This window comes from Rhinopithecus roxellana, chromosome 3, assembly GCF_007565055.1.
Source record: "Rhinopithecus roxellana isolate Shanxi Qingling chromosome 3, ASM756505v1, whole genome shotgun sequence".
NCBI lineage: Eukaryota > Metazoa > Chordata > Mammalia > Primates > Cercopithecidae > Rhinopithecus > Rhinopithecus roxellana.
Window position 1 is genome coordinate 126,798,223 of NC_044551.1, and position 26,566 is coordinate 126,824,788.

Here is a 26,566-nt window from a genome sequence, read left to right on the forward strand (position 1 = left end):
GCCTGGGTGTGCCTCATTGCAGTGCAGCCTCAGCCCAACCAGAATGCTTCCCAGGGACTGTATTCATAGCTCATTCACCAGTAGACGGCACCTGGCTGTCACAGTGTTCCAGCAGAACAGCCCCTGCAGACACACACCAGTCCACATGCAGCCTCCCTCCACCATGGGTTCCCCTCTTCACCATTTTGCCAGCATGCACCTACCTATGGTGCCCCCCAACACACTGCTTTGCCAGTAGATGGAACTCACCTCCCCTACCTCACCAGTGCACATGTGTATGCATTGCTGGCATAATAGTGTGATCACATTCCCCTGAAACACATACATGCAGGCACCCTGCTGCACTACCATCTCTGGTGCAAAAGATCACTAGCTAGACTACTAACTAGACTAATATAAAAAAAAAAAGAGAGAGAAGATCCAAATAAACTCAATCAACAATGACAAACGGGATGTTACTATCAACCCCACAGAAATACAAAAAAACTTCTCAGAGACTACTATGAAAAACTACCTTTATGCACACAAACTAGAAAATCTAGAAGAAATGGATAAACTCCTGGAAACATACCACCTCCTAAGAATGAACCAGAAAGAAATTGAATTTCCCAACAGACAAATAACAAATTCTGAAGTTGATCAGTAATGAAAAGACTAGCAACCAGAAAAAGCCCAGGACCAGACAGATTCACAGCCAAATTCTACTAGATGTGTAAAGAAGAACTGATACCATTCCTGCTGAAACTACTCCAAAAAATTGAGGATCAGAGACTCCTCCCTAACTTATTCCATGAGGCCAGCATCATCCTGACACCAGAACCTGGCAGAGACACAAGAAAACTTCAGGTCAATATCCTTGATGAACATAGATGCAAAAATCCTGGACAAAATACTAGCAAATCACATCCAACAGTACATCAAAAAGCTAATCTGCCACCATAAAGTAGGCTTTATCCATAGGATGCAAAGTTGGTTCAACATATACAAATCAAAAATTGTGATTCATCACATAAACAGAAACTAAAACAAAAACCATATGATCATTTCAACAGATGCAGAAAAGTCTTTTGATAAAATTCAACATATTTTCATGTTAAAAACTCTCCACAAACTAGGCATTAAAGGGAAATACGTCTAAATAATAAGAACCATCTATGACAAACCCAGAGTCAACATCATGCTGAAAAGGCAAATACTAGAATCATTCCTTCTGAGAAATAGAACAAGACAAAGATGCCCACTTTCACCACTCCCATTCAGCATAGCACTGGAAGTCCTAGCCAGAGCAATCAGGCAAGAGAAAGAAATAAAAGACACCCAACTAAAAAGAGAAGAAGTCAAACCACCTCTTTCTGTAGATGATATGATTTTATACCTAGAAAACCCCATAGTCTCTGCATAATAGCTCCTAGATATAAAAAATAACTTCAGCAATTTTTCAGGCTACAAAGTCAATGTACAAAAATCAGTAGCATTTCTATACACCAACAACATCCAAGCTGACAGCCAAATCAAGAATGCAATCCAATTCCCAAAGCCACAAAAAGAATAAATCTTCTAGGAATACAGCCAATCAAGGAAGTGAAGGAGCTCTACAAAAAGAATTGCAAAACATTGTTGAAAGAAACCAGAGATGACACAAATTAATAGAAAAACATTCCATGCTCATGGATAAGAAGAATCAATATCATTGAAAGGTCTATGCTACCCAAAGCAATTTACAGATTCAATGCTGTTCCTATCAAACTACCAATGACATTCTTCACTGAACTAGAAAAAAGACTATTTTGAAATTCACGTGGAACCAAAAAAGAGCCCAAATAGCCAATGCTATCCTAAGCAAAAAGAACAAAGTGAGGAGTATCACATTACCGGACTTCAAACTATATTACAAGGCTACAGTAACCAAAATAGCATGCTACTGGTAGAAAAACAGACACACTGACAAAAGAATCAATATAGACAGCCCAGAAATAAAGCAGCACCCACACCTACAACCATATGATATTCGACAAAGTTGACAAAAACAAACAATGGGAAAAGGGCATTTTATTCAATAAATGGCACTTGGATAACAGGCTAGCCATATGCAGAAAATTGAAACCATAACCCTTCCTTACACCATATACAAAAATCAACTCAAGATGGATCAAAGACCTAAGTGTGAAACCATAAAAACTCTTGAAGAAAACCTAGGAAATACAGATCTGGACAAATGCCCTGGCAAAGATTTCATAATGAAGATGTCAAAAGCAATTTCAACAAAAACAAACATTGACAAAGGGCACCTAATTAAACTAAAGAGTTTCTGCACTGCAAAAGAAATGGTCAATAGAGCACAAAGACAACCTAATGAATGGGAGAAAATATTTGCAAACTTACACATCCAAAAAAGGTCTAATATCCAGCATCTATAAGGAATTTACACAAATTTACAAGAGAAAAACAACCCCATTAAAAGGTGGGCAAAGGACATGAACAGACACTTTTCAAAAGAAGATATACATGCAGCCAAAAAGCATATGTAAAAATGCTCAACATCACTAAGCATTAGAGAAATGCATACAAAAACTATAATGTGATACCATCTCACACCTGCCAGAATGGTTATTATTAAGAGTCAAAAATAACAGATGCTGTCATGGTTGCAGAGGAAAGGGAATGCTTATATATAGCTGGTGAAAATGTAAATTAGTTCAACCACTTTGAAAAGCAATTTAGCAATTTCTCAAAGCACTTAAAACAGAATTACCCTTTACCTCACCAATCCCATTACTGAGTATATACCTCAAGGAATATATCTCATTCTACCATAAAGACACATGCATGCATATGTTAATTGCAGCACTATTCACAATAGCAAAGACATGAAATCAACCTAAATAGCCATCAACAGTAGACTGGATAAAGAAAATGTGGTACATATATACCATGGAATATTATATAGCTATAAAAAAGAATGAGATCATGTCTTTCGTGGGAACATGGATGGAGTTAGAGGCTATTATCTTTAGCAAATTAACAGAGAAGCAGAAACCCAAATACTACATGTTTTCAATTATGAGTGGAAACTAAATGATGAGAACTTATGAACACAAAGAAGGGAACATGAGACACTGGGGCCTACTTAAAGTTGAAGGATGAGGACTGAAAAAGTACCTACTGGCTACTATGTTTATTTCCTGGGTTACTAATAATTCGTGCATGAGTCCTTTTTTGCAAAAAAAAAAAAAAAAAAACACTGGAAGTAGATAGCGCAAGTTGTAGACAGTGCAAGTACCAGTAGTGGATAGTGCAAGACTCATTTTGGAAGGTAGTCTTGGAACCATTTAATCTCTGAATCCTAATAAAAAAATCAAGTAAGAGCAAATGTTATTCCTCTGATTTTATAAAATATGTTTTCTGTGAGCTTTGGTAAATAACTATAGTGACTATGTATAATCATATTCTAAAAATATATATCCAGTACATATACATATAACATGCCTACAGACTCCCAGTGTAGAAAGTGTGACCTTATTCTCTCAATTTACTGAAATGGCTTCCAACAAAATCAGAATTGGATCAAGTTTGAAGTCTGGGCATCATTCATGAAGATGATGCAATGCAGCTACAGTCAGTTGGGCATGTACTTTGAGTTGTTTTTCTAGTTGTGGTGATAGATTTGAACTGATTTCTCTGCACTTTCTCATCCACTCTGTTTTGTGACCAAAGACACATATTTTAGGGATAGCTCACTGAAGCTAGTGGTAAAGTCTGTGGCCATATAAGAGAGGAATTCAAACTGGTCAAACCCACAGCCTTGGCTTCATTAATACTGTGCTCCAACCAACGGAGCTAACTGGTGGCAGACACAGTACTTAGCACTGCACAAATTTTGAGAGACTTCTATCGTGGCCCATCAGATACCAATGAAGCACAAGAAAATCCTCATTTATTTGCACTGAGGCCAAAGAAGGCTGTACATAGTGGCTTGTCTTCTCTTAAACATCTATCGGAATGGCCTGACACTTCCCATGTTTATGGCTAAATAAGGCTTAAGTCATCAGGCCCCACTTCTGACATGAGGTTATTATCAGTGGAAGAATGAAATTAATTAAATCATCTTTTAAAGTAGTGGTATGAGGTGATACTGATATCATGTAAGGTCTGGATTTAAACTACCTTACCGTCCAACAATTATTTCTTGAAAAAAATTAATGCTTTTAGAAATTTACATAAGTTTTTCTGAAGGGGCCAATTCTAAAAATATTCAATTGGGGCTTTTCTTCTTAAAAAATGCTTTGTCTTTTTTTTTTTTTTAAACACATGTTATACTCATGTGCTTATGGTAAAACAAGTCTGTGTTAGGGACTAAATTATCTGAAGCCAGAGTTTCTCAGCATTGTATATAAATTGCAATCAGCTGGGGAGCTTTAAAGATCGCTGATGCATCTTCCAAGTGGTTTGGGTGTGGTCTGGGCCTGGCGAAATTTCAAAAACTCCCCAGGTGATTCTAATGTTCAATCACAGTGTGGACTGCTGCTTTGAAATTTAGGGGAGGCAGTAACAAACTACACTATTACTCAATATTTTGCATTTGGCAGAGTACTTTCTGATTTCCCATTATTTTAATTAATTAACACTATATCTTTATGTACATCCCACATAAAATTATGTCAGTGGTAGAATCTATTTGGGATTTCTCTAAACATTCTTTTTTTTTTTTTTTTTTGTTAAGAGAGAAAAGGACTGGCATTCACTAAATAAATGCAAACTCCTGTGAAATCTGTTAGGATTTAAATTTCAGGACTAAAAGCTCAAGTTAGATCCAAATATTAGAAGCATAATATTTAAGTATTATATATAGGATAATCCATTGTCAATGGCTTCCTGCCACTTGTTTCCTAATGCTTTTTTAGAGGGAATAAGTGAACCGAATTTTTCAGCTGAAAACCTGATATTTCATTGCCAGCATTTTCTACTAGGCAGCTTGGTGGTTATGAATTCTCATCATCTTCTGTTTCAGGAAGCTAAGAGTTTACCACACCATTTTTAATAGGTTTGCTAATTTTAATAAGAAAATAATTAATTAAGATGCCATGATGACACCTTAAATATGGCATTTTTATGTAACAATTATGTCAAACTCCATATCAAAAATATATTCCTACTACTTATTTATATTTTTTATTTAAAATATAAATAAATCTATTTTATTTATGGCATTTTTATGTAATGATGATGTCAAGCTCCATACCAAAATATATTCCTATTAATTACTTTTTTTATTTAAATTCCTAACTATCCATGAGAATTAAATGTTCTTGTTCTTATCTGCTAGATGAATACATTGGTGATTGAGAAGATTAAGTCAAAAATCCAGTAATTTTCCTCCCTATAGTGTGCAATACAAAAAAAATCTGATAGCTTAATTTTAACATAGAAGCTCTAGTGCATTATATCGATTTATTCTTTTTAATAGAGAACTCCAATAAAAAATTTATTGACTTAAAAAGTGGTACTTTTTATATCAACTTAAGGAGTTTAAAGGCCTTGAAAAATATCCATTTTAATTGTTTGGCCCAGAGCTTGAGTATCCTGTATGATATCATTAAGAAGGCATTACCTGTTTAAAATGATAGGGAACTCATTGCCTCTTTAAATATCCCATATCACCTTTAGAATTGCTTGAAAACTCTTCTTTCTATTGAGCCAAATTTATTTCCTAGTGTTTTCCATCTATATTTGTACTTGTTATGGCTTTACGGGCCTGCAGACCTAGAATCTTAGTGCTTTCCAAGTGACAGTTTTTCAAATATTTTAAAACAAAACTATGTCCTCTTTAGTTATCCTTATTGGATTCTAACATGGATTGTGTTGGTAATTATACAGCTATTCACAAAATTGGTTTACCATATATTGATATATATATATATATATATGTATATATATTCACCACTCTAGACGGTAACTCCTGAAGTCTTATGCCCCTAACTCGTATGTCTCTTTAGATCACAATTAAATTCCCAAATTTTAAGACAGTGGCTATACTCAAAACGTATTGTTAAATAAAATAAACGAAGTGAGGTGGATTATATTTTTTTCCATATACTTAATCCTCCTTGTTGTGAGAAAGTTGCACATCCCCTTGTCGCCACTTGACTTCAGTGCCTTCTGTGATGGGATTTATCCCTGACCATTAATGCAGTGCATGTGCCATTTCTCAGCAGAGGTTTCAGAGGCCTTGCCTGGTTCCATCAGCTCTCTTGCTCTTTCTCCCAGCCACATGTCTGGCATATCCCAGTAGAGGTTGCTCTTGTGTTTGGATCCTGGAATAAAAAGGACCTGCAACCTATCCCAGACAGGAGCTGCACCAGATCCCAGACTGCTGTTATAATAGATGTAAGATTTTATATATATGTGTGTGTGTATATATATGCACACACATACACATACACCTATATATACATACACACATATATATATAAATGTATATGTGTATATACAATGTATAATGCAGCAAAACTAACTAATGAGTTAATTGCTAAAGCATGTCTGCTTAATTACCAAATTACTTGATTCCAATTAAAAAGTTATAATGTCTCACTTTTTGACAATAAAGATATTCACTTTATTTCCTGTTTCGATTATCTTTCCACAAGTTTTCCAGTCTAACCGACAGTTATTTAGCAATCTATTTTGCAATTTGTCTAAGTATCTTAAGAACTTGGCCTCACTTAAAGGATAGATAATTATCACCAGAAGTACTAAAATGGTCATGCTCTCTTACCAATGTTTGTTTTATGTTTTTCAGCATGAAGAAAATTTTAGTCAAGAGGGAAATTAAAGCAATTGAAAAAGAGAGTCAATTTACTTCCTTTTTATTATTCTTTATCATTAGACTATCCAGATATATCCAGGAACCATAAAAGTAATTGTGTGCTTTGCATCCATAATCCCTGTCCTAGAGATTTATCCTACAACAGTATATACATGAAAAAATGTTTTATGGAGAATGATACAATTCACACTATACATAATAAAATGTAAGAAAAATACAATATAGAAATTAATGTAACTCTCTTTATAAGAAAATGGTTAAGACAATTGTGGAGTTTTAACTTCATACAGACCTAGTTTGATGACTACACTGTAACCACTTATTAAACTGCCATGAATGCATCTTAAAATTCCATTAAAATCCACCTATAATGAAATAATCACACTATAATATTGACTTTCTAGCTTTAAGATTGTTGCTTGTCGCATTGCCCAAGCTATTTGTTCCTATCAATGTGTTTTATGAAATCTCTAGATCTCAAGGAGAGTCCTGGTATCTTACTCATTTATGCGTCCTCACTTCATGATACAAGAAAACTAAATAAACTAAATGGAAATAGGAGATCCCTGTGGATTTGGATATGAGTGTCCAGTGCATCTTTGGTATTTTGCCCTTGGAGGAAGCCTGCTGCTGTCATGGTAATTGCTTCTGTGGGTTGAGGGGGACTCTCACTGAAGCTCCCATCCTTCCCAGTCCCTTCCCACCCACAGTGAACCCCCTCCCTAACACCTATCTGCGTGGTTAGGAAACGTGCCTTTTCAGTAAATGATATGTGACTTCCATGAACACGTCTCATAATGAATATGGATAAGACCTGTGACTGTAATCAAAATTTTTTTTAAATCTTATTTATCTGTTATTTTACCTGGATTGCGTACTTACTCATTTGAGTCAGACTCTTGATATTTACCGTGAAGTCAGCTGGGACCTTACTGAAATCAAATGAGCTCTTGCTTCTCATTGCAGTGTCTAAAATCATCTGGCTTTGCTCCAACTCTGAGCTCCATGTATGAGACTGAAAAGCCATTCCTAGGTCAGATTCTCCTGGACACATTTTAGAGTGAACAAAAGAATTTTGTTTGAATCTGGACTGCAGAATATGAAAGAAGTGTTCCTGAAAGCAAGTTCTCTTCTTTTCTTGGTTCAATGAATCCTGTGTTTTAACTCATGCCTCTGGTTCTAGAATTTGGTGCTGCTTCTCACAGTGTTGAGCATCTGGACTTTTAGGCTTTTCAGAATGCTGTATACTTTAGGAAGGTCAGCACTTTGTAGCAATTTTCCAAAGAAAACAGTCTTTGTTGCCATAACCTTCTTGTATAACCAAGTTCACAGAGCCTGGAAGCATTTTGTAATTGTATTGAAACAGCGAAAACTGCCCTTGGGGACCACCCAAGGGACAGGGATAAATTAGTTGCCTCCATTAAATGATCTCTAAGCATCAAATTTTAGTAGAAATGTTGGGGAGTAAGTGATCACTTAAAAAAAGAGGTTGCCTAAGGTCTAAGAGTGCAAGTTGGCCTATATTTAATAACTGCAAGGTCATTGCATGAAATCAGTAAGAGGAAGCAGAGAGAAGTGGTTATCTTATTTCTATACTGTGCTCTGATTGTTTGTGAAGTCAGCTGACCTTCAAAATGGAATGATTGCCTTAAAAATATCATATCACCTTGTTAACGAAAAAGGAGATCAAATATTTACTCCAATATCCAGTCATGACACTGTAATTTAAAAGTACTTAGCAATGATTTCTACCCCAGGACGTCACATTCTTTTTCTTAATTAATTTTATTCATTGAAACTGCTCTAAGGGCCAGATATTTTTATGGCTCTTTTGCAGAGAAGTCAGGTTACATGCTGGGAATTCTCAATTATGCACGCTAATAATGGAGGAAATCAAGAATGAAGATTATTCTAAATAGTAGATAATCCCCAATTCCTCTCTGTTGGCCCTCGGAAGGTATGGAATTATTTGTTGCTGTTGCTTCTTTCTTGTTGCTGTTTTGGCCATGAGATACTCAGCAGAAGAGCAACAGAATGGATCACAATGCTAAATTGACCAAATGCTAGTTGGGAAATTGGCTCAGGGATATTCTGAATAGGAAATGAAGAGACAAAGAAAAGAAAGAAAACAAAGAAAGAGAGAAAGAGAGAGAGAGAAAAAGAAAGAAAGAAAGAAAGAAAGAAAGAAAGAAAGAAAGAAAGAGAAAGAAAGAAAGAAAGAAAGAAAGAAAGAAAGAAAGAAAGAAAGAAAGAAAGAGAAAGAAAGAAGAAAGAAAGAAAGAAGAAAGAAAGAAAGAAAGAAAGAAAGAAAGAAAGAAAGAAAGAAAGAAGAAAAGAAAAGAAAAGAAAAGAAAAGAAAAGAAAAGAAAAGAAAAGAAAAGAAAAGAAAAGAAGAGAAGGAAGGAAGAGAGAGAAAGAGAGAGGGATTGAGGGAGGGAGAGAGGGAAGGAGGGAAGGAAGGAAGGGAGGGAAAAAGAAACAACCTGATATAATGCATGCAATCAATTGAAGGAAAAAAATCCACATATAAATCTTAAGTTTGTTTTGTCAGCAAGGAAAGCACAGATCTTCCCATTCTTTCTTTACGATATCAGTAACCTGGCTATGAATCTATTTTAGGTAGAGTAAAAAGACAATTGAATATGAACTTGTATTGCAAATTTGAAATGCTGAATTTTTTTTTTTTTTTTTTTTTTTTTTTTTTTTTTTTTTTTTGAGACGGAGTCTCGCTCTGTCGCCCAGCTGGAGTGCAGTGGCCGGATCTCAGCTCACTGCAAGCTCTGCCTCCCGGGTTTATGCCATTCTCCTGCCTCAGCCTCCCAAGTAGCTGGGACTACAGGCACCACCACCTCGCCCGGCTAGTTTTTTGTACTTTTTTTTTTAGTAGAGACGGGGTTTCATCGTGTTAGCCAGGATGGTCTCGATCTCCTGACCTCGTGATCCACCCGTCTCGGCCTCCCAAAGTGCTGGGATTACAGGCTTGAGCCACCGCGCCTGGCCGAAATGCTGAATTTTTTTAAAAAATCTCTATTTATAAGTTATATAAAAGTAGGCTGGACACAGTGACTCATGCCTGTATTCCCAGCACTTTGGTAGGCCAAGACTGGCACATCACTTGAGGTCAAGAATTTGAAAACAGCCTGGCCAACATGGTGAAACCATGTCGCTACTAAAAATACAAAAATTAGCCAGATGTGGTGGCAGGCAACTGTAGTCTCAGCTACTTGGGAGGCTGAGGCAGGAGACTCACTTGGACCCTGGAGGTGGAGGTTGCAGTGAGCTAAGGTCAGCCCACTGCACTCCAACCTGGGTGACAAAACAAGACTCTGTCTCAAAAAAAATTATCTAATAAAGAAGAAAAGAGAGAAGAATCAAATAGACGCAATAAAAAATGATAAAGGGGATATCACCACCGACCCCACAGAAATACAAACTACCATCAGAGAATACTACAAACACCTCTACACAAATAAACTAGAAAATCTAGAAGAAATGGATAATTTCCTGGAAACTTACACTCTTCCAAGACTAAACCAGGAAGAAGTTGAATCCCTAAATAGACCAATAGCAGGCTCTGAAATAGAGGCAATAATTAATAGCCTACCAACCAAAAAAAGTCCAGGACCAGATGAATTCACAGCTGAATTCTACCAGAGGTACAAGGAGGAGCTGATATCATTCCTTCTGAAACTATTCCAATCAATAGAAAAAGAGGGAATCCTCCCTAACTCATTTTATGAGGCCAACATCATCCTGATACCAAAGCCTGGCAGAGACACAACAAAAAAAGATAATTTTAGACCAATATCCCTGATGAACATCGATGCAAAAATCCTCAATAAAATAATGGCAAACCGGATTCAGCAGCACATCAAAAAGCTTATCCACCATGATGAAGTGGGCTTCATCCCTGGGATGGAAGGCTGGTTCAACATTCACAAATCAATCAATGTAATCCAGCATATAAACAGAACCAAAGACAAGAACCACATGATTATCTCAATAGATGCAGAAAAGGCTTTTGACAAAATTCAACAGCCCTTCATGCTAAAAACGCTCAATAAATTCGGTATTGATGGAACGTACCTCAAAATAATAAGAGCTATTTATGACAAACCCACAGCCAATATCATACTGAACTGGAAAAATTCCCTTTGAAAACTGGCACAAGACAGGGATGCCCTCTCTCACCACTCCTATTCAACACAGTGTTGGAAGTTCTGGCTAGGGCAATCAGGCAAGAGAAAGAAATCAAGGGTATTCAGTTAGGAAAAGAAGAAATCAAATTTTCCCTGTTTGCAGATGACATGATTGTATATTTAGAAAACCCCATTGTCTCAGCCCAAAATCTCCTTAAGCTGATAAGCAACTTCAGCAAAGTCTCAGGATACAGAATTAATGTGCAAAAATCACAAGCATTCTTGTACACCAGTAACAGACAGAGAGCCAAATCATGAATGAACTTCCATTCACAATTGCTTCAAAGAGAATAAAATACCTAGGAATCCAACTTACAAGGGATGTAAAGGACCTCTTCAAGGAGAACTACAAAACACTGGTCAGTGAAATAAAACAGGACACAAACATAATGGAAGAACATACCATGCTCATGAATAGGAAGAATCAATATGGTGAAAATGGCCATACCGCCCAAGGTTGTTTATAGATTCAATGCCATCCCCATCAACTTACCAATGAGTTTCTTCACAGAATTGGAAAAAAACTGCTTTAAAGTTCATATGGAACCAAAAAAGAGCCCGCATTGCCAAGACAATCCTAAGTCAAAAGAACAAAGCTGGAGGCATCACGCTACCTGACTTCAAACTATACTACAAGGCTACAGTAACCAAAACAGCATGGTACTGGTACCAAAACAGAGATATAGACCAATGGAACAGAACAGAGTCCTCAGAAATAAAACCACACATCTACAGCCATCTGATCTTTGACAAACCTGAGAGAAACAAGAAATGGGGAAAGGATTCCCTATTTAATAAATGGTGCTGGGAAAATTGGCTAGCCATAAGTAGAAAGCTGAAACTGGATCCTTTCCTTACTCCTTATACGAAAATTAATTCAAGATGGATTAGAGACTTAAATGTTAGACCTAATACCATAAAAACCCTAGAAGAAAACCTAGGTAGTACCATTCAGGACATAGGCATGGGCAAGGACTTCATGTCTAAAACACCAAAAGCAACGACAACAAAAGCCAAAATGGACAAATGGGATCTCATTAAACTAAAGAGCTTCTGCACAGCAAAAGAAACTACCATCAGTGTGAACAGACAACCTACCGAATGGGAGAAAATTTTTGCCATCTACTCATCTGACAAAGGGCTGATATCCAGAACCTACAAAGAACTCAAACAAATTTATAAGAAAAAAACAACCCCATCCAAAAGTGGGCAAAGGATATGAACAGACATTTTTCAAAAGAAGACATTCATACAGCCAACAGACACATGAAAAAATGCTCGTCATCACTGGCCTTCAGAGAAATGCAAATCAAAACCACAATGAGATACCACCATCTCACACCAGTTAGAATGGCAATCATTAAAAAGTCAGGAAACAACAGGTGCTGGAGAGATTGTGGAGAAATAGGAACACTTTTACACTGTTGGTGGGATTATAAACTAGTTCAACCCTTATGGAAAAGAGTATGGCAATTCCTCAAGGATCTAGAACTAGATGTACCATATGACCCAGCCATCCCACTACTGGGTATATACCCAAAGGATTATAAATTATTCTGCTATAAAGACTACATGCACACATATGTTTATTGCGGCACTATTCACAGTAGCAAAGAGTCGGAATCAACCCAAATGTCCATCTGTGACAGACTGGATTAAGAAAATGTGGTACATATACACCATGGAATACTATGCAGCCATAAAAAAGGATGAGTTTGCATCCTTTGTAGGGACATGGATGCAGCTGGAAACCATCATTCTTAGCAAACTATCACAAGAACAGAAAACCAAACACTGCATGTTCTCACTCATAGGTGGGAACTGAACAATGAGATCACTTGGACTCGGAATGGGGAACATCACACATCGGGGCCTATCATGGGGAGGGGGGAGGGGGGAGGGGGGGAGGGGGGAGGGATTGCATTGGGAGTTATACCTGATGTAAATGACGAATTGATGGTTGCTGACGAGTTGATGGGTGCAGCACACCAACATGGCACAAGTATACATATGTAACAAACCTGCACGTTATGCACATGTACCCTAGAACTTAAAGTATAATAATAAAAAAAAAAAGAAAAGTGATATTTTTGAATCTGATCGAGATTATTACTTAACTTAGGAAATTGTTTTCGCTGATGTTTTTAAGTGGGGCTGGTAGGTAATTAACTGGAAACAGACTGTGAAGTAAGAGAGTTAAGACATACATCATAGATTTAGTTCAAAATATCCCAAACCTTTCCAGGTATTCATATGCCCTGTCATCCCCATACGAAACATCTTTATTTTGTCTGTGTATGTTCTAAACACAGTTAGTTCATCTCTATATTACTATTCTTAAAATGGATTCATCCACAAATGTACAGTGTGTCTTCCACAACCAAATCGCTGTTAAGACAGAGATCAAGAGCAAGAACATTCCATTCATTCATCCCTCCATCCATCCACTCATTCATTGACTTCCTCTATACAAAACACTTTGTTGGATAGGAGAAGGCTACTGAATATGGGTACAGCACAGATTCACTCTGACCATGCAATCAACTTGGCATTACAGGACACTTATATAAGATGAAACTAAGCTTTTTGGCAAGGAAAGTTACAATAATAATATAAATTCTGTACATCAGTATGAAGAGTGATTTTTTCTTTTTTTGGTGAATTTTCTATATTCTATCTGTGAGCTATACACTTAATTTAACTTTTTAAATTCTCACAACAATCCTATAGAGGAAGGTTTTCTTAGTTCCTTCCTGCTGCTATAACAAAATATCTGAGAGTAAGTATAAAAAACAGACATTTATTTCCTCACAGTTCTGGGGGCTGGAAACTTTAAGATCAAGACACAGGAAGATTCTTGTCTGTTGAGGACTGCTCTCTGCTTTCGGGATGGAGCCACTTGCTGTGTCCTCACATGGAGGAAGGACAAAAAGGTATTACTATGTTCCCTTCAACCTCTTTTATTTGAACACTAATTCATTCATGATGGTGCAGCCCTTAGGATTTAATCATTTACCAAAAGCACCTTTTTTTCTTTCTTTCTTTTTTTTTTTTTTTTTTTTTTTTTTTGAGCTAGTGTCTCACTCTGTTTCCCAGGCTGGAGTGCAGTGGCATGGTCACAGGTCAATCTCCCGGGCTCAAGTGGTTCTTCCACATCAGCTTCCTTAGTAACTGGGACTATAAGCATGCACTGCCATGCCAGGCTAATTTTTGTATTTTTTGTATTTTTGTATTTTTTGGGTTTCACAGTATTGGTTTTCACAGGCTGAACTCCTGGGCTCAAGTGATCTGCCTGCCTGGCCTCCGAAAGTGCTGGGATTACAGGCATCAGCCACTGGGCCTAGTGAATTTTTGGAGAGACACATACATTCAAACCATAGAAAGGTATTAACCACATCCTCTAAGTACAGAAAGTGACTGATGCTCAGTGAGGGGCTATTTTCAGACTAAAGTTCTAAACCAGGGCTCCGGAGCTTCAAAAGGGTGTTCCAGCCCCCAGTGAGCAAAAGTAGGGTGGTAAAGGAAGGGACGCAGATAGAAAAGTAAGAGAAAGAAGTTGCCTTTGTTGGGAAGAAAACTGTATAGTTTTAATATGAGGCAAAATATTGAGAAAGAGAATTTTCAATCACAGTATCTTGAGGAAAAATAAACAACCAATACTGTAAGTACATTAAATTAGACTGGAAGGGTATAGGCTGCCTTATCTTTTCTTCTAGGCTCATAACCTAAAACCTTGCAACTCTGAGCCAAGGTTTCTTCATCCATTGTTTAGGTGACCTCATGGTTGGCTGAATAGTGGTTCACATTGGCTACTCTATATTAAAATGTTTTATAGCTGGCAGGATAAACTTAATGTGTTAAATAATTAGGCAAGTACTTTTATTGAGCACATTCTTATAGCCATACCCAAATTCACTAAGCCAGGCAGCTTTAAATTAGAATAAGCCACAATTGTTTCATAATGTAGTTATACAGCTGGCATTGAGAAGCTTTAGTCCATCAATGACAGCATTAAAATGACTTTTGTTAAATCCATTGTCCCACATTACATGATGCAGCTGTTGAAGAGTTACAGTTGCATATTCCTATTTTGTATCATATATCTGGGTCAAAAATCCTCTACTAGTCCATAGACAATGGATTGAACCATTGAATTTAACTTATAAATGAAGACAGAAGAGCTAATCTACTTACTGTTCTTTCAATACTGAAGAAATAGGAGATTTCACTTAAAAATATGAACAAGAGTTGCAAATCACTACATTGCTTTTCTAGGTTTAAAGATTTTAATACAAAATTTTGAATCAGATTGTTTTCCAAGTTGCAAAAATGTTAAGAACTTTCTTAATGTATTTAACCTTGCTAGCCACCCTCTGTATGATGCAACATCAAAGAAATTCCTTTGGGAAAAACTGGATAATCAGGTTTGTGAGGAAAGAACTTTCATATGCTATCATCATTACTCACCAAACTATAACAGAGTATAACTTTGTAAGCAAGGAAGGATAAAAAGGATGACAGAAATTCTTTTTAGCCATGTTTTTAAAACTGATAGAAACAACTTTAGGTTTTTCATCTCCATGACAAATCAGGTGTCAAGGTGAATTTTGTTACTTCCATTGAATAGGCTTCTCAATTAGTTGATAACTGAATGATATGCTCAAGATGCTATAATTTAACAATAAAGCGCTTTAATCTCTCTGATTTCCCTCAATAGTCCCTCTGTTCATTTCAGCATTAGAGAAAGGAGAAAACTTGTCATGAATGCTTTTGAGAACAAAGCATTAACCTTTTTTTATTAGACTGTGAGTTGACCTTATTTATACATGCCTCAGTCTCAGGTAAACCAATGTCTTTTTTTTTTTTTTTTCATTCCTATAATATTTTGATGCTTACAACAAAATGTCACCATCAAATATAAAGACTACTATGGCTGCCAAACTAGTTGGAATAGAATTTGATCCCTGCTGGGTGAAGATGCTTACTGGAAAAGGTGATATCTTTTGTCTTTTCAGACCTGATGGTGACTATCTTACAAAATTTAAAAGCATCTACAAACACATACCCTACCTTGTCTTAACTGCTTATAGTTCACCTGAAAATGTGAGTTTTTTTTATTAACTTCTATATATTATTTTTAATAACTTTTTTTTCCTTTTTGTAGTTTTCAAAGAACCTTTAACTGCGTTATCTCTTTCAATTACTACAACAGTTCTATGGGATAGTTAGGTGTATGCTTCAAATCAAAATGAAAACAAAAAGAAGAAACAGACCATGAGTGTCTTAGAGACTCTTTCTGAATCTCATATTCAGTAAACACGGCAACATCAGAAACAGAATTTGGAGTGTCTGTTAATTTGTCCAGAATATTTACTATCTATACTTTCATTTATTGAATAACAACAATTTATGTATTTGTTTATTATAAAAACCAACAGCTATAGAAATGGAAAAGGTTGGAATATAGTTTAATTGTATTGATTAATAATATCCTATATTTTAACAACAACATTTTTAACATTCATGTTATTTTTCAGTGGTCATCACTGGTGAGCTATACATAGCACAGAGGATCTAATTTTCATTCATCTTACTATTAGGAGGTCACAAAAATTCATGCATACTTATTAGAACTTTGGCAGAAATGAGGAAATAGAATAATAACAAATGCGTGCATGCTGCATTCTGGGACATGCATGCATATCCCAGATCTCAGGGACACTGGGAAAAAGATTCATGAACATAAATAAAATAAACACCATGAAAGCTACTTTGAAAAAGGGTAGGGTGCAACTGGGTGGAGAAAGGAAGATGGTGTTGGAGATAGCAAGGAACTTCTCTGGATGTAAAAGATAATCAGAAGCGATTGGCTTCTTTGCATTTAACAAGGTAAAAAAAAATTATTAATGGCACTGGGTGATCTCCCTCCCCTTCTCATTTCCCAATTTCTGGGGGAACTTGTCATAAGTTAGTCAAAACGTGAAATGACGCATTTCAGATGTTGAAATGGCATTGTCAGGGTCCAGCTCTATTTGTAGCCTAAGCAGAGCTGTGCTCACAAAGGGCAGACCATTCTAGTGAGCTGTAGCTACTTAAGGCATGGTGACCTGAGATATAATATCATGAGAGGAAAAGGATAAGTACTATACTCTAGGTATCATGAGGACCCCAGAGAACAATAATAAAAATAATAAAGTGGGATTGATACTGACAGGAGATAGGCAAATACTGGTAGAAGAGGGTGATTCCTATGCAAAGTCCCCACCCTCAAGCCTGGATACCCAAGGCCCTAAATGAGGACATTCCTGCTTTTGTGCCCCAAAAGTTGCCTTTTGGCCTGTCACACCCCTGTTCTGTACTCTGTACCCATATAAACCCCAGACCCCAGGCTTCAGAAACAGACAAGGAAATGAGGAGACAAGGAGATGAGCAGATGAATGGCAGATAGTACAGCTGAGAAGGAGAGAAGAGAAGGACCATCTGAATGCTGAGAGGGGTTCGTCTGGGGATGATTGGAGAGGAGATCAACCACTGGACAGCCAAACTTCCCACTCTATCCCCTTTTCAGCTCTCCATCCATCCAACTAAAAGCCAACTCCACCACTCAATAAAACCCCTGCATTGATCCTTCAAGTCTGTGTGTGACCTGATTCTTCTGGGATGCTAGACGAAAGCTCCGGATACAGAAAGCTGTCACACTGGCCCCCTGCCCTTGCAAATAAGCAGAAGGTCCACTGGGCTGGTTAACAATGAAGTCATCTGAGGATGGCAAGGCTAAAAGAGCACACTGTAACACATGCCCATTTAGGCTTTGGGAGTTTCAGGATCCCACCGCTGGATGCCACTGCTGGATGCCACTGTGGGGTTGGAGTCCAGGGGTGCTCACTCTGGCTTCTACACCTGTCTGTCTGCATGCTCCCCCTCCTGTAAGGGGTTTGACCAGCAGTGGCAACTGAACAGACAAGTGACACCCCTGTTGCACATTTTGCAAGGGGGTCAGGAAGCTCTCCTATTTCAGGACATTGGGAGACAAGGTGTGCCAAGATATGTTATCAAAAGTAACAGCTACTTAAAAGCAATACCTGTAGCACTCAAGATACAGAAAAAGAGAAACTTCTGGGGAGCTTAGAAACCAAATGATTATCATAAAATACAGCTTTTTTTCAGGGTCTGATTTACTGAAAACTAAAATGCTAAAAATTGTTATTATGTGGTTTTTTTTGAGATTAAAATGCCATAAAATATTCTAGGATTTTGTGTCTGATTAACTCACTTAGAGTTATTCTTATGTATAATTAACTCACTTAGAAATTCACATACAGTGTTTAAGCACATGAAATGAAGACAGGTAGATGAGTTTGCTTCTGCTCTAACATTTATTAACTGATTAAAGATGGGTAAATTTAAAATTTTTTTTACCTCATTCTTCTCGTCTGTTAATCATATCATAATACCTTCTTTGTAGGACTGTTACCAAGATTCTGTTACATGATAAATGTAACTTTTAGTACAATATTCAATGCTAGACTGAGCTTAGTATATAATGGCATTAAAGATAATGCAAATTAAAAAGCAAAAATATTAATGTCACAAAATAATTAAACTTTTAGCAGCATTGTACCCAAGTGACAATATTTTTAATCTTGAAATGATTTATTCTCTTGACTTTTGTAACATGTGGGTCTCTATTTCCTTTTCCCCTACTGTTACCAGTGTAGGGTGTCCAGGTTCTTGGCGTCTTGAACAAAGAATTGGACAAAATGCACAAATAAAGCAAGGAAAAATGAAGCAACAAAAGTGGAGATTTATTGAAAATGAAAATACACTCCACAGGGTGGGAGTGGGCCGTAGCATAGGGCCTCAAAAGCTCCGTTAAAGAATGTCCTGGGGTTTAAATATACCCTCTAGAGGTTTCCATTGGTTGTGTGGTGTTTGCCCTATGTAAATGAAGAGGATGAAGTAAAGTTACAAAGTCATTTACTCGTGTATGTAAATTGAGAGGGTATTTCCTGTCATAGCTGTAGTATTTCCATTTGATTTAGTTCTAGGAAGTCAGCATGACTCAGTCTTATGTTCCCTGCCTCCAGACCCTTTTCTCCTGCCTCACAAACAGTAGCCAAATTGATCTTTTAAAAATGCAAAAATAGATCATGCTATTCCTGTCTTCCCATTGCACTCATAATATACCTAAACCCCTTAAAATGGCCTACACTTTGTGTACTGACATCCTTTCTCACCTTTTCTTTTACTTGCTCAAGATAGGTTTCTTCCCACTCCTCAAGCCCATTAAGTATGTTCTTGTTTGAGAATATTTGCTATGGCCATTTCCTCTGCCTGGAATGCTCTTCCAGCAGGCAATTCAAGGTTGGTTAATTTCTGCCATATCAATTGTAGCTTAATGCAGAGCTTCTCAACCTCTACACTATTAACATCTTGTGCTGAGCAATTCTTTGTTGGCAAAGGTGGGGGTAGTGGTGAATCTTATTCAGACTGTTCAGCAGCATCCCTGGACTCCACCCACTAGATGACAGGAGCACCCTTCCCTACCACACTCTCCCAAATTGTACCAAGGAAAATGTTTCCAGACATTGCCAGATGTACCCTAGGAGGCACAATCACTTCTCTCCTTCCATTGCCCACTGGCATATACACCCCATTGGGAACCACTGACTTCCTGTCACTTTTCACAGGGTATTTTGTCATTTCTCCATCAAAGGTAACGAACAAGTCACTGTGTGTCACAAAGTACTTAGATTACCTAATATTTTCTTAATGACTTATCAAACTATTGTTTATATCTCTCAATATGGTATAAGTGTTCTGAGAGCGGAAACTATGATTGACTTAAATATAGTAAGGATGTGATAAATATATACATGTATACAAAATTCATATTAGTTGAACAAATTGATTGATGGAGAAATTAGCGCAGTGCCTGAACTTCAGCTTACTTTTGTAAACCCTGCCCCTAAACATAATTTAATGTTAGTCATTTACAGAGCAAATATGGTATGACACCTGTTCTGCCAATATTGATGGAGCCATTCCTGTGTCAGGAATTTTTGTAGTTGATAATCAATAGGACAGAAAAGGTTTTCATTGGTTCCCAGGAATTTTAAGTTTGTAGGGTAGAAAGACAAAAAGAATGCTTTTTATTAAAGTGTACTAGTTGCAGGTATCATGTGGGAGGAACAGACATTGTCTGTTCATCTTATATTCCTTCTACTTTCCAGTCTTCCAAACCTGGAATATTTCCAGCACTTTTCCATATTCAGTCCCAAAGAATTGGAATTGCCTTTACAAATCCATTTGAAACAGCGTTATTTGTGATTGTTGATAGGTAATGAAGAACCCCCGTTTTTCTAGGAGATAGTTTATTGTTCTCTTTCTTCTTTTCTCTTTCCTCCTTTTTCCCACTTCCTACTTAGTCCTTCAAAAATGCAAATATAGCCTTTTACCTCCTCTTCACCAGACCCTCCTTACAGGGAAAGTTCATCAAACTATGTGCATCTAGCTATCTGCTCCAGAAAGGAACTCTAACCCACAAGGAGGTTGCCTTGAGAGATAACAGTCCATTTCCAACCCAAAGTATGCCTGCCTGTGAAGAAGGCAGCAGTCACCAGCTTGACCACCCAGTTGATAAGGCACCTAGCTAACACACAGACTTCCCACCAGCTTACTTCCCTCCAGTCTGTGTGCTCACCTTCTGCTTCAAAAGCAAAGCAGTACCCTTAAAGTACAAACCTTTACTTCTTCCCTTAAGCTAGCTTTGGAATAAAGAGTTACCTTCTTTACACCAGACCTCGCTTTTGATAACTGGGCTCTGTAAGTGGCAAGCAACTGAAGCAATGTTTCAATTACAAATATATATGTATGTACATATATGCATCAATAAATGGAAATGATTAGAATAACTCCTGTAATATACCTACATAATATAAATATGTAATTTTGTTACATATGTGCCTTATGTAAGTAGAATCATATTCTAAATACTGTTTTATAATTTGCTTTGGTAGCATGACAATATATGTCACAGAGTTTCTGAATTACTTTGCATAAATGTGCATTGCTCTTTTAAGCTTTTTAATATAAATTGGTATTATGGATTTGTAATGCATATTTAGTTTTTGCATAATTTAATTTTTACTATTTTTATTATTACAAGGTTGCAGACCATATATTCAGCTGTGCTATGTGCTACTGTATAACAAAAGCAGCCACAGAAAATATAGAAACAAATGAGAGTAACTGTGTTCCAACAAAACTTTATTTACAAAAATGTGTGGCTGGTCCCTAGGCTGTCGCTTGCCAACCTCGGTGATAGACATAAAAGTACATATGAATATAATAACAGTAACCTGGAGAATATCTTATGAAAGATGATAAATAAGAAAAGCCCAGGTAAAAGTATATCTACTCTGTGATTATACTTATGAACAAATTGGAGATGTAAAGAACGAGTAAGGAACTGTAAAAAATATAAACCTTTTCAGGGAAAAGATTGTTGATTTATGGATTGTTTGATTTTAATTTTAAGTATTTACTTAGTCTCTGTGCTGAAAAACGTTGTTCAATAAAAACAAATATTTGGTTCTGTAATATCTTCCTCTCAATATCCTTAATCTTGCTTCATTTGAAATAGTCAGTACTCTTTCCAAAATGTGTTATACAACTTATAATGAAATTACTTTTCATTCTTTACTTTTTATATACGTTGAGTAGTTTATTTGGAAACATAGTCTTATATAATTAAAGAAATAATATTTGCTTATCTATTTCTAGGTGGTCACAGAGGAGTGTTTGTGAATGCAAAGTGTCTTCCACCTGTTTACAGTAGAGATACTAAGGAGTAATTTTAGAATGGGAAAGCTTATTGTTTATAACAAACATCCTCTTCTCACCCTTAAGATGTGAGGTCAAGATCAGGTATAAATTATATCCCTGGTTCATTCTAAGTAACTTTTCAGAGTCCAAGTTCAGTTGGCATTGTTCTGGGCGAGTTGAGTCACAGCTGCTTGCTGCCCACATCTTTTACCCATTTCCAACATAAACAGGACACTCACTGAGAAAAGGCACTTCCAGACTTCAACCTAAGAAACATAAATTGCAGCAAGTTACAGAGAAATCAGAAACCATTATCTTGTTACTGAGAACTGCTTGATCTTAAACCAAAGCAACAGAGATGTAGGGTCAAAGAGAAACAAGCAAGCACGTGGGATGCTCAGTGGCCACCTCAGGCACATTCTCATTGGGTCTTTCAAAAAATGGTCATCCTAATTGGCTAACCTAGAACAGTTTGCCCAGACTACAGGTGCTGCAAAAAATGTAGTTCCACTGGAAGGCACCATTGTAGTATTTGAAATAATTTTTAAATGGCTATATGGACCATGCTCTATCATCTTCCTTCAGTCTCTCATCCCACATGATCTCCTCAAAATACAATTTTAATTACAAAAATCAGAAGAAATGGATACCATGCGCACACCTTAATCCCTAACGTATTTTTTGCCTCTGTTTCCGTAAAAATCTGCGTTACCAAAGATAAATAACAACAGAAAATACATTTTATAAATGCTAATTTGTGAGGGGAATATGAAAATGTGCATTAACTTGAAGAAAACATATAATAACTTGAAGAAAACAACTCTAAATTATTAAATTTAAATTATGACAGAATACTTTGAAAAAAGACTTTGTTGCTATAAAAGTTTCAAAGATGTTCAGTTTAAATATAATGTTGTTATGTAACAAAGATCTTTAAGGCTTTTGATTGGGTGACTAATTTTTCAAAGCATAGAATATAAATGACTGTTTCTAGATGAATAAAATATCTTCAATTAAAAAATTATTTGCCGGCCGGATGCGGTGGCTCAAGCCTGTAATCCCAGCACTTTGGGAGGCCCAGACGGGCGGATCACGAGGTCAGGAGATCAAGACCATCCTGGCTAACACTGTGAAACCCCGTCTCTACTAAAAAATACAAAAAACTAGCCGGGCGAGGTGGCGGGCGCCTGTAGTCCCAGCTACTCGGGAGGCTGAGGCAGAAGAATGGCGTCAACCCGGGAGGCGGAGCTTGCAGTGAGCTGAGATCCCGCCACTGCACTCCAGCCCGGGCGACAGAGCGAGACTCCGTCTCAAAAAAAAAAAAAAAATTCTTTGCCATAATCTCTTGTCAACAATACTATGCTTTATTCAAGATCAAAAAACTTAATCACAAACCATGTCTGGGTTAAGAATAGGTTCTCCATCAGCTAGACTCCAAAAGATATTTTATAATTTATAATTATAATTTATATCATAGTTATGATATGATTGCTATCATCATTATTGCACCTTTAATGATTCTTCATTATGTCTACATGCATCTTCAGAATGAGTTAAATTAACATAGTCTTAGGATGCTTAGGTTTAGTTCTGCACACCCCTCTGCATCCTATGATATAATTTTAACATAGTAACCTCAATTGCTACATATGTGGACTAAGTATTACTCTTCAAATTCATTTATGATGATCTTCTTAAAGTATCAGGACTGGGGCTAAAAGAAGTGGTAACCGACAGGTACCTGTAAGTGTCTATCCATAACTGGACTTTATGTAATACTGTTAAAATGTAAGAAAATAGGAAAAAGTAAGAAAAGATAAGAAGGGGTAGAGTCAAGAAAGAGTATCAGAACTATGTTAAATGTGTAAGCCATAAAGTCAGAATAGAATTGAAATTTAAGTGGACAGGAAAATCTGTGAAGTTTTCTGGAAAGCAGAATCCCAAATCTAGAAAGCAAATGACATAAGGAGATCAAATGCATGAAAAGAAGACAAAAGCATTCCATTTAGGATGGAATAAATAAAGCTGAAAAAATTATCTTTTCTATATAAATAGTCAGTCTAAAGACATGAAAAGAAGAAACAAGTTGTGTTGTAGGAGTGAAGCAAAATAAAATTAAGAGCATAAACTTTTAGATCTAAGATGTTTGATCCATTAAATAGCCATGTAATAAAACATAACCTCTACATCTACCTCATATAATACACACACAAAATTTTGAAATCAATCCCAGGCCTCAATGTAAAAAAAAGTTGATTCTGTAAAACCCAGAAGAAAGCATAGAATACAATCTTCATAATCTTTGGGTAGGCAGAGACTACATACACAGGATCATATAAAACCAATTCCTTTATTCCCAAAAAAGGAAAAAAAGTGATAAATTCTATATCACCAAAATTAAAACGTGTACTCTTCAAGTACACCAATAAGAAAATGGAATGGCAATCAACAGACAGGGAGAAATTGTCATATATATATTTCCAAAAATGTTTATACCCAGAATATGGGGAGAGCCCTTACAGTTCAATAAGATGTCAAGCAATCCAAACACCATCTCACCATCTTCCAATAAAAGAGTTCCTTGGCATAGTGGTTGTACAAGGAAGGGCTGCTGCCAGAAAAATTCAAGATGACCTTGAAATATTTTCTTTTGTCAGAAAGTAAGAAAATGCTCAAACAATGAAAGAGATGTGGCAGATTGAAGGAGTTTCCTCTGGTCATATCTAGGACAATGTGGATAACAAAATAAAAAAATGAGAGTATCAGATTACAGCCCATCATATAAAATAGAAATCCATGACTACGCACTGATATAAATAATTGGGTAAATATATAAATGAGGGAAAAGGAAGGATCTTTCTTACAGCAAAATACCAATTTCTAGTATGTAGAAGTCATGGTGGAAATGGATATTTACTCTTGGGCAACCATCACCGAGTCAGTTAATACAAGCAGTGACAAACAGTCCATGGATGCTATGGATGTAGATTGAATGCTAAAACTGTAGGATGAAGGTTTGATGAAGAACAGGATGTTAGCAAAATGTCTTAATGTCTTCCCACAAAATAGCAATACAAAACACGGGAAAGAAAATGATGACTTTACATTGCAGAGATCCGTCAGGCATCAACTTGACTAGGTGATCAAGGTTACCGTCACTACTGGGGGGATATGTTGGAATGTTCTGAGATACGATGCTTCACAAAAAGCAGCATCTTTTCTGTGGTATTTCTTTTTTAAAAATTTTTTTATCATTTCCATAGGATATTGGGGAACAGGTGGTGTTTGGTTACATGAGTAAGTTCTTTAGTGGTGATTTGTAAGATTTTGGTGCACCTATCACCTAAGCAATATACACAGCACCCAATTTGTAGTCTTTTATCTCTCACCCCCTTCCCATCCTTTCCCCCTGAGTCTCCAAAGTCAATTGTGTCATTCTTATGCCTTTGCATCTTCATAGCATAGCTCCCACTTATGAGTGAGAACATAAAATGTTTGGTTTTCCATTCCTGAGTTACTTCACTTAGAATAATAGTCTCCAATCTCATCCAAGACTCTGTGAATGCCATTAATTCACTCCTTTTTATGGCTGAGTAGTATTCCATTGTATATATAAACATCACAGTTTCTTTCTCCACTCATTGATTGATGGGCATTTTGGTTTGTTCCACATTTTTGCAATTGCAAATTGTGCTGCTATAAATATGTGTGTGAAGGTATCTTTTTTGTATAATGACTTACTTTCCTCTGGGTAGATACTCAGTAGTGGGATCACTGGATCAAATTGTGGTTCTACTTTTAGTTCTTTAAGTAATCTCCACACTGTTTTCCATAGTGGTCGTACTCGTTCAGATTCCCACCAGCAGTGTAGAAATGTTCCCTGTTCACCAAATCCATGCCAACATCTATGATTTATTTATTCATTTTTATTATGGCCATTCTTGAAAGAGTAAGGTGGTGTTGCATTGTGGTTCTGATTTTCATTTTCCTGGTCATTAGTGATGTTGAGCATTTTTTCATAGGTTTGTTGGCCATTTGTATACCTTCTTTTGAGAACTGTCTATTCATATCCTTAGCTCACATTTGATGAAACTGGTTTTTTTTTTTTCTAGTTTGTTTGAGTTCATTGTAGATTAGTCCTGTCAGATGTATAGATTGTGAAGATTTATATCGAAAGTGTAGAGCCTGAGTTTGGTCATGAGGAAATACTAGAGAGACTCTGGTTGGTGTTAACCTAAAAAGTGAAATGCCTGAATACTTAGGATTGTTAAGGAAATAAGAAACCAAAAAACATTGAAAAACAGAAAGCAACTGCACTGGTGCTGAGAATTGAATGAATATATCAGAGTTCTTGTAGTGCCAAGGGATGCTAAACTTTTGGCCTAGGCAGAGTGGAGATATTCCACAGAGTTTATTGGACATTCAGTTTAGACTTCAGAAAAGGCATACTGTAGGAGTAAGGACCACACTCTAATGTAAGAATTTCACCCTTTAACAGTGGACAAAATTGAAACAGACCTAACAGAGTAAATGATAAAATCAACCAGGTGAAAGAAAATTCAGTACCCTTTACAGTAGTACAACATAATGCAAACTTTCTACAATTTAATATCCGCAAAGTTTACCATACATTCAAACATTACTAGGCATTTGAAGAAGCATGGACATGTGATCTAATATCAAGAAAAAAAACCAATCAATATAAACAAATCCGGAA